Source organism: Amyelois transitella, chromosome W, assembly GCF_032362555.1.
Source record: "Amyelois transitella isolate CPQ chromosome W, ilAmyTran1.1, whole genome shotgun sequence".
NCBI lineage: Eukaryota > Metazoa > Arthropoda > Insecta > Lepidoptera > Pyralidae > Amyelois > Amyelois transitella.
Window position 1 is genome coordinate 9186340 of NC_083536.1, and position 18837 is coordinate 9205176.

The window sequence follows — 18837 nt, forward strand, 5'->3', positions numbered from 1 at the left end:
TTCGATATCAGGGTTGATTCGACGGGATTCCTCATCAGCCTCTTTGTTGTCTCTGGTATTTATATAAGAGGCAAACAACCAAATATTTCGTGTCTCGCACCATTGCCAAATTTGCCTGGATATGTTGCTCAGATGAGGGTATTGGATACCACCCATTCTCTATGGCTAAAGACATGTCGTGTCTTTCTTCCGGTAGTATATGACTAACGGGTGCAGAGTCCTGTGTTACTAAATTCTGAAAAGGAACATCAAGGCCATCACGAATCCATTTCAAAATCTGGGGATTATCGGTTATTTTCTGCCAACAGTGGTAGAATAGGTGTATGCGGCCAGCGTGTACCTGCGCTACTGTTGCCGTGTCTGTCCGCGTGTCTGCGGCTTGCTGGTGGCCTTGGCCGCAGTCGCGGGAGCTGATGACGGCGGCTTCCTTGGCGCCGGATTTTTCTTGGCTCATCCCCGGCCGCCCTTCGGGTAGCGGGGAGGCGCTGACCAGTTTCCCCGTGGTGGAGCCGGACGGGAAGATGTAGACGCCGAAGGTTGTAACGGTCCAAGATATTTGCACACGTTATTTCATTCTCAAATATTATATCACAAATATATTTTAATATTTAAATCAATTTTATAATAAATTTAATTCAAATAGCTGAACGTGGCCGTTCGGTCCTTTCGGGACTGTTGGCTCTGTCAGGCCGCAAGGGATGTGGACGTGACCATATGTATGTATATTTAATTCCGCCGTGCAAGGACAAAGGGCTTGCTTGACAAAAACGTGTGAAACGCTAATTGGTTAATAAGTTGGTGGCGTCTTAGTTAGGGTCACGCCCATATTTTAACAAAAACAAATTGGAAGTTTGCTAAAGGATCATTCGATTCGGAGTCGGGATGAGGCAGGGTCAGAGAGTCGATCTCAATCGGCCTATGAGTATCGGTTAGGGGTCGGGGATGCTGAATCCGTGGGGTTCAGTCGCGAACGGTAGAAACAGACGGAATCTGGCCAGATAACGGGGTAGACAAGCCTAAAACGCGATAGGTTTGCGCACGCGCGGGAATCGATTTCGATATTAACTTAAATTAATATAATTTTATTCGATAAGTGATGAGTGAAGTGGTTCCTGGGAGGCGGTTCCTGGAAACGGGTGAAAGAATTCCATTATTTTTATTTTATTATTTACTAGCTTATGCCCGCGGCTTCGCCCGCGCAAATGTATTTATATTATAAGGATACGCCATAAAATTTCACCCATTTTTTTATCCAGTATCGTGCGGGGCTGTTTTATGTTTATATTTGGTTTAAATTCATATGGCTTCTCCCGTCTTGTCCCGTCTCTTCTCGTTCTGTTCCGTCCCGTCCCAACCTGTTGTGTCCCGTCCTGCCCCGTCCAGTCCTATCCTGTCCCATCCCATCCTATTTAGTGCCATCCTGCTTTCCGCAACTGATACGTATTTTTTACTAACCAATATTTAAGACTTCTCGCCCTTCGACACCTATCACTATCAAAAATATCAAATCTAATCAACAAATCAAAAATTAACTGAAATAGAGAGTAAAATAAGTTAAATAAGTCAAGTTAAAAGTTAATGAATCAAACAAATAATAATTTCAAATCAAAATATTTGTAGTGTGTAATATGTAGTTTCGCGTATGTCCGCTAGGGGCGCTGCTAAAATTACACGATAAATTAAAATATTTTACGCTACCTAGCTAAATGACGGTAACGAAACCATAGCGCGATCTATCTCGATGCCAACGCCATCTATCGAGCATCGAGACAACTCGTGATAGTTAATAGAAAATAAAATTCGGGTGTTTTATTTATGCATACCGATTACGCCGCGATTTATGGACCGATTTACGTGATTCTTTTTTTGTTCGGTAGAGTATACTTTCAAGTTGGTCCCGTTGTTACCTAGTCAGGATCTGATGATGGTATTCCAGGGAAATCAAGGGCAAACCTCAAATTTACAGGCAATTACGTTTTTGACAATTTCATAGATCTGTTTAAGTATTTGCGTCTGATAGTCATCATCCCATGTGAATGAGCTGATGATGGAAGGTACAACTCCTCAACGGTTAGGAGTTGAAAGAAAATTCTTACGAAGTTATACGTACATGTGAGGCTATTAGGTTGACCTGATAATAAAAAGTAAATCTCATTAACGTTAAGAATTTAGGTGAAAATGGACGCGGACAAATTTCGTAGCTGTTTGTATGGGTAGTGTTAACACATAATAGGGATTTAAAGGCGTGATGTTATTAATGTTATGCATGTATGTACATAATTATGTATGTTATTATGTATGTTAAAGAGACGACTGAAAGTTGTCATATTCAAATTCAAATTCAAATTCAAAAATATTTATTGTGGTACACAGGTATAAAAGATATAAAAATGATAAACATGTAAGGTGTCACTGTGGCCTGTCTATAATAGACGTACAATAATTAAGGTACTTAGTCTCTAAATTAAAAAAAAAACAAAAAAAACTAATTGCTTCCAAACCATAAAAAAAGAAAAAAAAAACACATACAAATATATCCCAAAGTAATTCGTCAAAGTGGCTAATTCCAGTCCTTTAAATCGTCATTTAGAAAGTCATTTATATTATAATAGCATCTGTCTGTCAAAAATGATTTCAATTTATTTTTAAATGTCACAATATCGAGAATTTTAATGTTGTCGGGTATTTTATTAAAAATTATGGGAGCCATTCTGATAACATTTTTATTCATCATGGCAGTTTTAAATCCACCAGTTACCAACTTATATTTGTATTGGGGTCTGATGTGATCTACCCTCATCCTAATGTCGGAAAGTTTTTTAAATAAATTCGAATTCAATTTCACAAAAATACATAATTCTAATCCATATCCATACATATAATAAAACTGTAACTGAAATTTGTCTGTACATTGAAGATATTTAAGAAAAAAAAATATAAGGGGTCTTTCTAGGGTCAATAGAAGTCAAAACAATTTTTTTTAGAATTTTTGTCTGTCTGTCTGTCTGTCTGTCTGTCCGTCTGTCTGTCTGTATGTTTGTACGCGCATCACGCAAAATCTACCGAACGGATTTGAACGAAATTCGGCACAGATATAGCTATTAACCTGGATTAGAATATAGGCTACTTTTTATCCTGAAATTCTATCCCAAGGGGATGAATTAGGGGGTGCAAGTTTGTATGGAACATCGTCATTTTTGAATCGATATAAAAAGCTATAAATAATTAATCCATACATATAATAAAACTGTAACTGAAATTTGTCTGTACATTGAAGATATTTAAGAAAAAAAAATATAAGGGATCTTTCTAGGGTCAATAGAAGTCAAAACAATTTTTTTTAGAATTTTTGTCTGTCTGTCTGTCTGTCTGTCTGTCCGTCTGTCTGTCTGTATGTTTGTACGCGCATCACGCAAAATCTACCGAACGGATTTGAACGAAATTCGGCACAGATATAGCTATTAACCTGGATTAGAATATAGGCTACTTTTTATCCTGAAATTCTATCCCAAGGGGATGAATTAGGGGGTGCAAGTTTGTATGGAACATCGTCATTTTTGAATCGATATAAAAAGCTATAAATAATTAATTATCATATTTATAATGATGATTAAAAAAATAGCATTTTATTGATTTAATTCATTATGCTTTGTTTTTTGATTAAGTTCCCGTGGTTTAGACATTTATTTTTTTCCCCACCCGATACGAGATGGCGCCTCATGAGAATTTAAGAAATAACACGATTGTAGCCGTTGGCAAAATTTTCAATTTATTAGAAATTCTTTTTTTCATTGATTTAGTTTCGCCAGTACTTACCGTTTCACCACATCTTTGAGAAGATTTTTTTTTATGTAGGTAGTTTGACGCGCCCCGCATCGGCGACAATGCATCGCTCAAGATTAATAACACACAATGTAGTAACGCCAATACTTACCGTTTCACCATTGATTTAGTTCCCGTGGTTTAGATATTTATTTTTTGACTACCCGATACGAGATGGCGCCACATGAGAATTAAAAGTATTATTATAGTTTACAAAAAAAAGGGCAATTCGAGCTATCTACGGCTTAAAACAAATAGATTCACTTAGAGATTTTTTCAAAACCCTTAATATTTTAACATTGCCCTCACAATACATTTTCGCTTCATAACAATATTATAGAAGCTAAAATTCTTACTGGTTGTGCAGCTGGTGAAATTGTTTTTATACCACGCATTCCCCTCATTCCCAACAACTTTCCATTTCAATTTAAGCGTGTTCAGCTTACAATGGCTATATGTTTCGCGATGACAATTAACAAATTGCAAGGTCAAACGCTTGGAGCAGCCGGAGTCGACCTCAGGACGAATTGCTTCTCACACGGACAGCTCTACGTCGCTTTCCGCGGGTCACCAGCTGTGACAGGGCAAATAGCAAATGGGCAAGATAGCAAATGTTGTATACAAAGAGATACTTTAACTTTCCATTATTATAATTTCCTTTTTTTGTCTTTAGAATTTATTTGTTTTTTAACAGCTGCGCCCCCGGCAAAGTCCCGGGGACTTTTGTAAGAAAAATAAACTATGTTCTATTCCAGGCATTATTCTTCCCGTGTACGTAAGTTTCATCAAAATCCATCCAGTAGAATTTTCGTGATTGAATAGCATCCTCAAACACGCACTCACGTAGGTACATCAATTTTTTTGCATAATCTATACTAATATTATAAAGCTGAAGAATTTGTTTGTTTGTTTGAACGCGCTAATCTCAGGAATTACTGGTTCGAATTAAAAAATTCTTTTTGTGTCTAATAGAGCATTTATCGAGGAAGACTTTAGGCTATATATTATCACGCTGCAACTATTAGGAGCGAAGAAATAATGAAAAATGTGAAAAAAACGGGAAAAATTATTCCTCCTTCAGGGCTTCAATGATGCACAAAATAACTATTTCACGCGGACGAAGTCGCGGGCACAGCTAGTATAAAAATACATGGAAATGTCAATAATTTCAGTGATTTAAATATCGGTACACAACTGTCTGTACTTTGCAAATTGCACATCGATCTTAAACACCTTTTTTGTGCCTTAAAAACTTTGTCATTACCACTCGAGTTACCCCAAAAAATAACGCCGTATCGTAAATGAGGTGTAACTAAACCATGGTAAGCAGTTAATACCACTTCAATGTTTACTTTTTTTGACAATTTGAACAAAGCATGTACTGCTTTATAAAGTTTTTTGCATACTTGCTCAGTGTGAGAGGACCATGTTAATTTGCTGTCAATCGAAAGTCCTAGAAATTTTGTTGTTTGTACCTCCTCCAGCCTGTAGCCATTATAATTTATATTCAGATTAGGTGGTAATTTTCTTTGATGAAACTGCATTAATTTAGTTTTTTGCAAATTAATTTTTAGATTGTTTGAGTCTAACCACATTATAATATCATTTAAAACTTTATTTATGTCACATTCGTATTCATTCGTATTGTCACATTTGATTGTGGCCGTACTGTCGTCAGCAAATAAAACCATTTTATGTCGTATATATTTTGGAAGATCATTGATATAAATTAGAAACAGCAGTGGCCCCAGTACGCTTCCTTGAGGTACTCCGAATCTATTTATTCTAGATTCAGATCTGTGAACCTCTTCATTCTTTGATTTTGAACATAAACTATTTACTTCTACATATTGACTCCTATTAAGAAGGTATGATTCAATACTATATATTCTTAATATAATATTCATACAAAGTCTTTTTTTTTAAGGATGGGAAATCATCAAATGACCTCTCCCGCTCTGGGTGGAACGGAAGGGAGTGTCAGACTTTTACTGACTAAAACCCACCTCGTTCCTTCAGTTGCCCTTTGCGTTCCGGGGCCACGGTATCTCGTTAGAACTTTCCCGCAGCCCCGGCTCAGTTTATCCCGTTTCCCCCCCTTGGGGGTTGACATTTCAAAAATCCCTTCTTAGTGCTCACTTATGTTACTAAAGGAACCTCTGTTCAAAATCTCAGACTCCTATACTGAGCGGTTTCGGCTGTGCGTTAATAAATCAGTCACCCAATCGCACCCCCTAAATCACGATTGGAGGGTAGTTTGAAAAAACTTATAATGTCAAACATATTTACTTGCCTATGTACGTGTTCATGCCAAGTTTCAAATTTATAAACCCAAGGAATAAGATTTTTCATAGAAACGTTTTTACCCCTTTTCCCCCCCTTGGGGGTTGAATTTCCAAAAATCCTTTCTTAGTGCTCCCCTACATATCCCAAGGAACCTACATTCCAAATTTCAGCTGTCTACGACCAGTAGTTTCGACTGTGCGTTGTCTGTCAGTCAGTCACTCAGTAACGGAAGAGTTTTATATATATAGATTTGAATTCGAATAATGAAATTGATATAACTATGTGTTGAATCTCTTGCTTGGGTTGAAAGTTGATCCAAAGTCAATAATATATTATCTACTGTGAAATTTGAATATTTCTGGCTTGCTTGGTCTTGGGTGAAATGTTCTTTGGAAAATTAATATTAATTAATTATTATTAAAAAGGATGATTTCCGGATTTTGAGAGCTATGATCTGATCTGATCAGTGAAACTGGTCGTCCGTAATTCTTCGAGGCAAAGCAGTGGAGTTGGACATAGATTTAGATTATACGCAATCAAGTCTAGAAAGTCTTTTATCTGTATTATTCTCATATGAGATCATCTCAGGGGAAACACCCTTACAACTTTTAGTGAATGAAATATTTTCACTTATTTTATACAACCTATGGTTTTATATGAGAAACATTCAGACACTTATCTACTTTTGTGATCATTTTGCCAAGATTAACCAAGTGAGGAAATACATTTATAACGTATGTTTAAATAAATAAAGCCATGAATGCTTTGGATATAACTATCAACTACTTATATTTACCACATAATCTTTAAATCATTAAAATGCAGGGTCTATTGAAGGCCGATTCTATAAATTACCTTCGTTTATTCGAATCCAAAATAAGTAATGAAAACTTATTGCAATAAGGTTATTATCTAATAATATATAATAAATATTCTAATATTTTATCTAATATTCGCATGTCTAGGAATTACACCTATTCTTGCTATTTATTATTATACCTAAAATGATTGACTACCCCTTTGGTGATTGACTGTATTGTGTATTCTCCTTCGGAGATTTGATATTACCTTTCCTGATGACATATCAAATATTAAATTAGTTAAATATATTAAATCAGCTCATTGCAATGTCAAGCTAATGCTGCATTGTAGAATAAGGTAATATCGCTTGGAGACATTTGGTCTCTCCTCTCGTCCCTTGACAGGACTTTGACTTACTTCGACAGTATCGACATATAAGACTTACAAGGTCTCATTGAATTTTATTGACTTGAGAAAATATGAATGAGCTAGGGGGGAGGATTACCCCGTCTGGTGACGCGATCCACCGGTAGCGACGGGGAGGGGTCGCTGCCTATACCCGAAAGCTCAAATGCTGGGAACATGTCATGCTGTATTTCATATTAATTTATATAAACGTATGCCTATACCTGAAAGCTCAAATGCTGATGTGACGTCATATCAGTACCTCAATATTTACCTAATATAGGTATGCCTATACTCGAAAGTTCAAATGCTCATTTAAATATCATACCATTCTGTAATTCCATACTTAATAAATTACCTATAACTAGAAGCTCGAGTGTTAAAGTCAAATACATATATGCTTTTCCAATCTGGATAAAAATATTGGAAAACTTGAATATTTAATTACTCTCTATTTATCTACATTATAAGTTCCTATTTATAATTTTAGTAATCAGACAGAGTTAGGTCATATAGGTTCACTAGGGTCGTTCTAGGATATGTAGACTTCGTAGAGTCTGAGGTTATATCGGCTATACAACCAGGGAAATACCACTAAGATCACGTGCTATTGGCCATATTAAGAAATCATATTAGGAAATAAGAAATACGGAAAGGTTAATTAAAAAGGGTCCTTAGGTTTTGCGTAATATTATTTATTACGTTGGTGTCGTAAAAAGAGCGTATTAAATTATGATAATATTTTAATTATTTATTTGTTAGGGCGTTGCAATTTGGTGTCGTTTGTGAATAAATAAATAATAAATAAATATTAAATATAAATAAATCGTTAGTAAATAAATAATAAATAATTTTAAATAATTTAATAATAGTAGAGGGGGGGGGGGGTCGTTACAATTTGGTGCCGTGACCAGGATGAAAAAAAAAAGTAGTGACCAGGATGAAAAAAAAAAGTAGTGACCAGGATATAAAAAAAACGTAGTGACTAGGATATAAAAAAAACGTAGTGACCAAGATATATAAAAACAGTAGTGACTAGAATATAATAAAACATAGTGAACAGGATATACATATAAAAACCGTAGTGACCAGGATATATAAAAAAAAAACGTAGTAACAAGGATATAGAAAATAGGTTATTTAATAAGAAATTTAGTTTTATTGAAAGTGTAACGTTTATACAGGTTTTTCTCAGATTTGTTTCCTAGATTGTTATAAAATAAATAATTTAGATATTGTTTTAAAACGCTTACAAGTTAAATATTATTTATTTTATTATTTTTATTTTAGCTTGATTTCTTATTTGGCCAATTAAAGTGGCCGATTACATTTAATATGTAAATCGGTCACAATTTGTTGCCGCGATGTGTGATGCTAAGTCTACATAAAATGTTTAATTTATCTTCTAATTTTAATAAACTAAACCTATTATTAATAATATCTAAAAACTATTTTATATTGCTCGTTATATAAAAAAAAAAACTTGTAGCTTTTAATAATTACTTATATTTTCGGGAGCGAAGTTTCGGTCAAGATTTTAGTTCATTTATTTCTCAGGAGTATGATTCTATGAATCGTTAATATTTAAGCAAGCTTGCAATTTGAAGCCATGCCTACGACGGGAACAAAGAAATAGTTCATGTGGGTCTTATCACATGGGAATGTTTATAAAAAACAATAGGTCTGTTCATGGGCCGGTTCTTAGATTACAGCGGGTTACAAAAACAGAGTCAAGTTGTACCTCGACATCTTTATGGTCACCTCTCAGCGTGTGAAATAAACAAAAAAGGGGCTGACTAAGTACTAGAGCTCACTTTTCGTGTTGACGTGTAGAAGTATAATAGTTTGACTAATTTATGACTACAAGTGTTCGTTAGAAAAATATGACGATAAGAAAGAATTGACGATCGATATGGGGTCGAAACAAAAAACTAAATTACGTAGCCCAAATCAATGTTGTAAGTGGAGTGCTTATTTATGACGTTGCACATGTTTTCTTCCGAAGTTAGGGTGACCAGATTTTAGGAAGAGAAAAAAATGTCATAGGTTTTGGAATCATTATTGAGATCATTTAAGTTTATTACGTAGATGATAATGATAGGAGGATAATAATTAGGTTTTACTTTTGATTTGGAAGATTTACCAAATAGTTAATAGAAAAAAAAAAAATTTTTTATACGACTGTACAATTTGGGGTCGCGGTGTTTATATTAATCAAATAAGTTACAAAAAAAATATTGAGAAAATTAAATTTAGTTTAGTTTTACTTACAGAGTTTAACAGTCAGATAGCTTGGGCACCCTATTATTTATTATTACGAGTAAGTTACTTGCATACGTCTCCGTTACGTCTGTCTCTTTGCGGGGTGGACGGAGTCAGCGATCTTGGACGAACTTAGAAGTTTCGTTTGGATGAAAAGTTAATAGTTTACCTGATCTTAATATTTTTTTTATTAATAAAAAGATTTTTGTTAATATAATAAGAAGAGTGGAGGTAGGTTATCTGCTCACCTTGGTACTTATGGGGTTACTAGCGCGGGGTCGGAAGATTTGGATACAGAAGTATATTTGTGATATACGGTTATTCGAATTTGTCGTTGCGGGGTGGACAGAGTCAGCATTCAGTTGTGCTACTACGGTTAAAAATACTTTTCTAGTAAAGAATTAATTTAATTGTACTTATAGATGGATGATTTTGTGTAAGAGTGGTTATGGTGAAGTCCAAGATGTTCTTCAAATCCTTGTATTTATAATACTATACTGGTGTGGGGTCGGGATTTTTACAGTCCTGTTATTCCATGCTGGAATGATAGTGTGGGGTCGGACATTAAGTGTTTCGTTCATCCTGGTGTTGAGATGATAACGTGGGGTCGGACATTATATGAACGATATTTGAGATTATAGATAAAGGTTATACGATTAATTTATTTTCTACACCCTGGTGTTGAAGTAGTTTCAGAGTTTGCTAACCTATTATAATAAAGAACAATGAGATTGGATGAATTTACGTAAAAAGTAGTTATTAATCTAGTAAAGTTATCAGGCGTCAATGGTTTTTACATATGATAATGATACAGTGTTTAATTTTAATTACTAAATATTAGGAAACTGCTCCATTTGTAAAAGGAAAAGTTTAATCAAATTTATTAGCGATTCATATCAGTATGAGTGTAATGTGAAAAAAAAATAATTCTCTATGTTGTGTTTATGTTTATCAATTGTACATATGACTAAATAATTAGGTAGTGAAAAGGAGTACGGTATGAATACGAAAGGGCAAAGCTAGAAATTTAAATAAATTTCTGTAAATTATTACAGATATATAAGTAACTCAAACTCGGTCGGTTACATAGGACGGCATGATTGAGAGAGAGAGATTTCTAAAGATGAGAGAGAGACTTCCGCAGATGAGAGAGAGACTTCCACAGATGAGAGAGAGTTGTAAATTGATCTAGGGAATGGTTATTATTCAAGAGTCAGTACTTGATCATAATAGTTTATCATACCAAGATGAGAGTTAATATTATCGAGTAGAGAGAGAAGCAGTAGAAAGCAAATGACAGGTTGAGAGAGATTGGTAGATACAGTATAGGTATTTTTACATAAGGAGTATTTAATTTAAGAATAAATTATGTGTTAGTTGTATACTTAATAATACCTAAGTAATGCCAATGCCAAATTCAGCTGTATTATTATATAAGTACTAGTCGTTTGATATTTAAATATCGAGTTCAGTTAGTTTTCACGTATGTTTCAATTTCGCCCTGCAGTCATTCTTATATCTATTGAAAAAAAATACTCGTAGGGTGTAATTCTAGCTGCCTCGTAAAGGATAAAGACGTGAATTATATTTGGACGTATGTATATGTGTTTTGGTTTTAACAATTTTAAGGTTATAATGGGTAAATTTATTATGAATAATTATATTTTGGTTTAGTACTATAGTGGTTAAATAGGACAAAGTGATTATGGAATGTGAAACGAATGGGGTCGTAAATGGGTGTACTTTTAATAAACTATGTGTGTAAGTGCGACTTAAACTTAATTTGATGAACTGGTGATGATACGAATATGTAGTTATTGAGGGAAAAATCAGTTACATCAATTATAGTAAAAGTCATATAAGGAGTTTGAATCTAGCAGAACACTGGAATCGATTTGGCAAGTTGCGTCAAGATATTCGTAGTTAAAGTAACTGTCGTTACAATTACAATAAGTGATTAGATGATTGTACATATCTAGTGTAGTCTTCTACATCCATACAAGCACGATAGTTGAAGTATTAGGAAAAGAAGTTATCTGACTGATTATTACAGGAGAAGAATAATAAATAAGTAATCTTTGTGAAGGTTTATCTTTTTGAAATATAGATTATTAATAAAGTCTGAAATACATTTAAAAAAAAAATATCTACCGACCGACGACATGATGGATTCATATTCATGCTAATAATAATAATATACCTATATCTATGGAATCAATGGGGTATCTATTTAAAAATCAACAGTTTATATGTAAAATTTAACATTAAAACCAAAAACGTATGTACCGATATTGTGTTTACATATGGAAAACAAATTAAAATTGTATCATACTGATATTTCAAAAAAGAACAGTAAAAGAAATGATAATCTTTTGAGATTGAAATAATTTAAGTTTGTAATAATGTTTGAAATAATTGAAGTAAAACAAAGTGTTGACAGATTTACTGGTTTGGTGGAGGGGTAATTAATTGAAACATTTTATAGTGGTTTTTATGTTGTAAATTTGTGTAAAATAATGTTTTATCGTAATCAGGTTATGGTTGTGACATATTCTCAAGTGGCGAATGGTGACTGATTTAAGGTGGTGTTAAGATTGAAAAAAATTTGAGAGGGCTTGGTTTATGTCACGTTGCTGAGCTTGATTACACCCATATTATTTACTCAAAGCAAAGAAGTACACTACACAATGAATTTGGTACAGTGGGAATTTGGAGTTAGGTTTACATAAAAATATATGCTTCAAAATAGAGGTATATATTACATCCCGGTGTTACAACAACTGTACGAAATTCCTCACTGCACAAAAAGCTAAGACGATAACTAGTACACTGCACATTCTCCAAGGAAGTGTTGGTGTTGCTCTAAAGTTTTGAGAAAACTTTTAGTACATGGGCACCTTTGTCTCACCGTTATATAGATTTGACCTTGATTCGTGGGAATGTTACGTAATCAATTCAGAAATAATCGGAAGATTGGATTAATCTGAGTGGATAACCATTACTACTAGAGTTGGCAGTCTCACACCCTGTTTCCTATCAAGATCATTGTCAAAATCTGGTTGATCGAGAATGGTCGTTCATTGCAAAAGTAAGAAGCTCAAAGCTTGCTTTGGTGATTTCTGATATTCCCTTGGTTGAAATACACCTCACACTGCTCTTTTCACCCACACTAGGGCATACACATTTCCTTGTGTTTGAGAAAATAATATTTTGTTGAATATTCTTCGGTAAGAAAAAAAAAGAAGAATATATATTATAATGACCTTATGTTCAAAACATTTGAGAATTGTGAGTGGTGAAAATTCTACTCCGGTTTCAAGGACGTTGCCTTTCCACCTGTGTATAATTTTGGGGTCGATTGTAACGGTCCAAGATATTTGCACACGTTATTTCATTCTCAAATATTATATCACAAATATATTTTAATATTTAAATCAATTTTATAATAAATTTAATTCAAATAGCTGAACGTGGCCGTTCGGTCCTTTCGGGACTGTTGGCTCTGTCAGGCCGCAAGGGATGTGGACGTGACCATATGTATGTATATTTAATTCCGCCGTGCAAGGACAAAGGGCTTGCTTGACAAAAACGTGTGAAACGCTAATTGGTTAATAAGTTGGTGGCGTCTTAGTTAGGGTCACGCCCATATTTTAACAAAAACAAATTGGAAGTTTGCTAAAGGATCATTCGATTCGGAGTCGGGATGAGGCAGGGTCAGAGAGTCGATCTCAGTCGGCCTATGAGTATCGGTTAGGGGTCGGGGATGCTGAATCCGTGGGGTTCAGTCGCGAACGGTAGAAACAGACGGAATCTGGCCAGATAACGGGGTAGACAAGCCTAAAACGCGATAGGTTTGCGCACGCGCGGGAATCGATTTCGATATTAACTTAAATTAATATAATTTTATTCGATAAGTGATGAGTGAAGTGGTTCCTGGGAGGCGGTTCCTGGAAACGGGTGAAAGAATTCCATTATTTTTATTTTATTATTTATTTGAATTCGAATAATGAAATTGATATAACTATGTGTTGAATCTCTTGCTTGGGTTGAAAGTTGATCCAAAGTCAATAATATATTATCTACTGTGAAATTTGAATATTTCTGGCTTGCTTGGTCTTGGGTGAAATGTTCTTTGGAAAATTAATATTAATTAATTATTATTAAAAAGGATGATTTCCGGATTTTGAGAGCTATGATCTGATCTGATCAGTGAAACTGGTCGTCCGTAATTCTTCGAGGCAAAGCAGTGGAGTTGGACATAGATTTAGATTATACGCAATCAAGTCTAGAAAGTCTTTTATCTGTATTATTCTCATATGAGATCATCTCAGGGGAAACACCCTTACAACTTTTAGTGAATGAAATATTTTCACTTATTTTATACAACCTATGGTTTTATATGAGAAACATTCAGACACTTATCTACTTTTGTGATCATTTTGCCAAGATTAACCAAGTGAGGAAATACATTTATAACGTATGTTTAAATAAATAAAGCCATGAATGCTTTGGATATAACTATCAACTACTTATATTTACCACATAATCTTTAAATCATTAAAATGCAGGGTCTATTGAAGGCCGATTCTATAAATTACCTTCGTTTATTCGAATCCAAAATAAGTAATGAAAACTTATTGCAATAAGGTTATTATCTAATAATATATAATAAATATTCTAATATTTTATCTAATATTCGCATGTCTAGGAATTACACCTATTCTTGCTATTTATTATTATACCTAAAATGATTGACTACCCCTTTGGTGATTGACTGTATTGTGTATTCTCCTTCGGAGATTTGATATTACCTTTCCTGATGACATATCAAATATTAAATTAGTTAAATATATTAAATCAGCTCATTGCAATGTCAAGCTAATGCTGCATTGTAGAATAAGGTAATATCGCTTGGAGACATTTGGTCTCTCCTCTCGTCCCTTGACAGGACTTTGACTTACTTCGACAGTATCGACATATAAGACTTACAAGGTCTCATTGAATTTTATTGACTTGAGAAAATATGAATGAGCTAGGGGGGAGGATTACCCCGTCTGGTGACGCGATCCACCGGTAGCGACGGGGAGGGGTCGCTGCCTATACCCGAAAGCTCAAATGCTGGGAACATGTCATGCTGTATTTCATATTAATTTATATAAACGTATGCCTATACCTGAAAGCTCAAATGCTGATGTGACGTCATATCAGTACCTCAATATTTACCTAATATAGGTATGCCTATACTCGAAAGTTCAAATGCTCATTTAAATATCATACCATTCTGTAATTCCATACTTAATAAATTACCTATAACTAGAAGCTCGAGTGTTAAAGTCAAATACATATATGCTTTTCCAATCTGGATAAAAATATTGGAAAACTTGAATATTTAATTACTCTCTATTTATCTACATTATAAGTTCCTATTTATAATTTTAGTAATCAGACAGAGTTAGGTCATATAGGTTCACTAGGGTCGTTCTAGGATATGTAGACTTCGTAGAGTCTGAGGTTATATCGGCTATACAACCAGGGAAATACCACTAAGATCACGTGCTATTGGCCATATTAAGAAATCATATTAGGAAATAAGAAATACGGAAAGGTTAATTAAAAAGGGTCCTTAGGTTTTGCGTAATATTATTTATTACGTTGGTGTCGTAAAAAGAGCGTATTAACACTAGAAGGGTCGGGGAAATTGCATACCTTCAAAGACCGCGACCGTCAAATTGACGGTATATGATAATAACGGAGAAAATATGATTGAAATATGTACCTATGTGTGTCATAAAAACAAAATTACGAATTTTAATTAATGCTTTTAATTAAATACTTTGATTAGTTACATAAAACATTTATTACAAATAATTTTTTTAAATACTTTTTTTACACATTGACCACAAACAGCTTTCTGGCAAATAGTACATAAGTCACAAGTGCGGTTCTTTTTACATTTTGAATTAATTTGACATTGTCGTCTTTTTTGTGATGTAGAAGGCTGTTCTTCTTCAATAGTTATGTTATCCAAACGTTGAAAAGCTGATGCACTTTGTTTTTTATTCACGTACTCTGCGCGAAGTTCACTTACAAGTTGTAGAATATAATTATGACGAGAAATGTTTTCACCTGTAACTTGGCGATAAATAATCCATGAATTTATGGCGGCCAAATCTAGAATATTATAGAAGACGTGGACTGGCCATCTTCGTGTTCCAGCTCTTACAGTATATTTTCGTGCCATTTGGTCAATTATATCCACGCCTACCTTAGTTTCGTTATAAAATTGTATAGTCTCCGGTAGTTTTTTTTTTGACTCAGCATCAATATGAATATTTTCGTGTAATGTACTCAATACAATTACATTTTTCCCAGGTTTACCTTGATAAATTGTTAGGGTTGTGTTTGTTGCCGATTTCAGTATAAAGGTTTCATATCTCTTTGTACGAATGTTTCTACAATTCGCTGGTACTTCTCGTCTTGCCCGTCTCATTGTTCCAACAATACTTGTACTTTCAGATCTAAGCTTTTCTGCCAATTTTAGAGATGTGAAAAAATTATCCGTTGTAACGTTCCGACCTTTTTTGAGGTAAGGTTGTAACAATTTCATAACAACATGTTCTGGTAACGACATATTACTTAGGCGCTCACTATCTTTTCCTAAATAAGGAAAACCCCCACACAGATATTTGCTCTCAACATCCACTAATAACCAAAACTTTATTCCAAATTTATCAGGCTTGTTCGCAATATATTGCAAAAAAGGGCAACGTGTTTTCGATGGAAATAACTGCTCATCAACAGTCATATTTTCACCAGGAATGTAACACATTTGGCAATTTTCTATAAAATTATTCCATATATCAGAAATCATTGCAAATTTGTCAGTAGATAAACGTGTATTACGCGTGCTTCTCAAATCAAATCGTAAATATTTTATTATTTCTTTGAATCTATTTTTACTCATAGTATTTTTGAAAACTGGCGGACCCCATTCTAAGGACCATAAAATGTCTAGGTCTAAATGGCTCATGTTGTAAGCTCCACGTGCATAAATCAGTCCAATGAAAGCATCTAATTCATCTAAAGAAATTTCCCACGATTCATCTTGACATTTGATACGTGCTTCAGTTTCAGTGCACAACTTTATGCGTCGTAATATAAATTCTTGAATAAAAAGACGCCAAGAAGTAATAACTTTTTTGGATTCTACATACCGCTTAGCATATGGAGTGGGACCTGGGTTTTCTCTCAGTACATTTTGCCGACTTCGACGGCCCGTCGTTCCAACACTAAAACTAGGAATACACGTCCATTCAGTGCCATCACTAGCCACTTGTCTCATACCTATTTCGGGTAATGATGACGTTCTGACTTGCCTCCCACCACGTGTTATACTTCCCGAATGCACTGCTCTTCCGCTGGATCCAGGTCTTCTGCCACGACTTCTACGTATACCACGTTCGCTGTGTAAATTACTGTCCTGCGTTTCACTGTCGAAATGACTTTCAGTTGGAATGTCGGCTTCTGAATCCTCAGATGTAGAACTTTCTTGGTCTAGCTGAAAGTCTTCATCTTCGTTATCACAATGCGTTACTGATAATTCATTGCCACTTTCATCACCTGAGTCATCTTCTTCAATATTACAAAGTTGCGATAACTCTCGTTCTATTTCTAAACTCGAGAGCTGTTTGGAACGCCGATTGGAACTCATTATAAAATAAACACACGACAATTCTCTTCAAATAATCAGTTGAAACTGTAAGTCATGTCAATAAACACAACATATAAATATATAGGTAAGATAAGAAGGTAGAAACAAAACTTTTGTTTATAACACTTCAAAGTATTCAAGTGCCGTCAAATTGACGGCGTCCGGTCTTATTAGGTATGAGTAAGCATACCCCGCATATCAATCATTATTTATTTATTTTTATTAAGTTAAAACTTATACAATCATAAGTTATGAAAAGTCATTAAATATGAATACAAACTGAAATACAGACAAAAAGTTATTAGCCATCAAAATTATTTTGCCGTCAAATTGACGGCCATGGCCCTTCTAGTGTTAAATTATGATAATATTTTAATTATTTATTTGTTAGGGCGTTGCAATTTGGTGTCGTTTGTGAATAAATAAATAATAAATAAATATTAAATATAAATAAATCGTTAGTAAATAAATAATAAATAATTTTAAATAATTTAATAATAGTAGAGGGGGGGGGGTCGTTACAAGGTGCAGGGTTTGGTGTAGTCTTCTTAATTTGAAAACCTTGCTTTTCTATAGTCTTCGAGGCTTTTATTTTTTCGGACAATTTGTTTCCGAACAGGGTCTCATCACGACGTGAATCTTGAACGACGTTCACAAAGCTTTTGTCTAAACTTGGGGTGATGAGCTTAATGCGAATTTGTGTTTCTGTATAGTGCAGGTCGCAAAGGTTAGTTTGATGTCGTTTTCGTTGCTCAAAATCAAATCCATTGCTCTGTTGACAGCGGTTACACCCGCGCCTAGCTGTTGCTGTGCACTGAGCACTTTCTTGTCCCGATTTCGGCTGCTCTCAGTTATCGCTGCAGATATCTCCGGATTGAGCTTGGGTGCTTGCAATAATGTACAATTTTGAGGCACCAAATATTCTTTTAATAATTTTTCCTTATCCTCCTTAGTGAGGCCCTTTTTTAACAAAGGGGTCCAGAGCTGTGCCAAATTTGCATGAATATTGTCCCCGTACTCGGGGCCGTCTTCTGTCTTGGCGCCGAGCGCCAGTAACACCTCGGGATCAAGCTCCGGGGCAGCGGCGTCGCCCTCAGTGGTTTCGCTCTCGTTGGGCCCTGCTCCCTCTCCCAGCGGCGGGACGCTTTCGACGGCCGCGTGAGGATGAGTATTTGGAGGGTCCGCTTGAGGTCTTTCCACAATGATCTCCGGCTCGGTGTCATCTATGACCACAAACATCGATTTTAGGTCGTTGCAATACCGTTAAATGACACACATAAGTACGAGTATATTACGTACTCATAAATACCCCTACGTATAAAGACACTTTTTTTTTTTTTTTTGTGGGTATATGCAAAATAATTAAATTGTTTTATATTGCACACTAGCTGTGCCCGCGACTTCGTCCGCGTGAAATAGTTATTTTGTGCATCATTGAAGCCCTGAAGGAGGAATAATTTTTCCCGTTTTTTTCACATTTTTCATTATTTCTTCGCTCCTAATAGTTGCAGCGTGATAATATATAGCCTAAAGTCTTCCTCGATAAATGC

At 34.8% G+C, this 18837-nt stretch overlaps 1 pseudogene; it reads right to left on the bottom strand.

Moving 5' to 3' along the window:
* Positions 1-345: 345 nt before the first annotated feature.
* On the bottom strand, positions 346-18526 carry LOC132904161 (uncharacterized; annotated as a pseudogene).
* Positions 18527-18837: the final 311 nt, after the last annotated feature.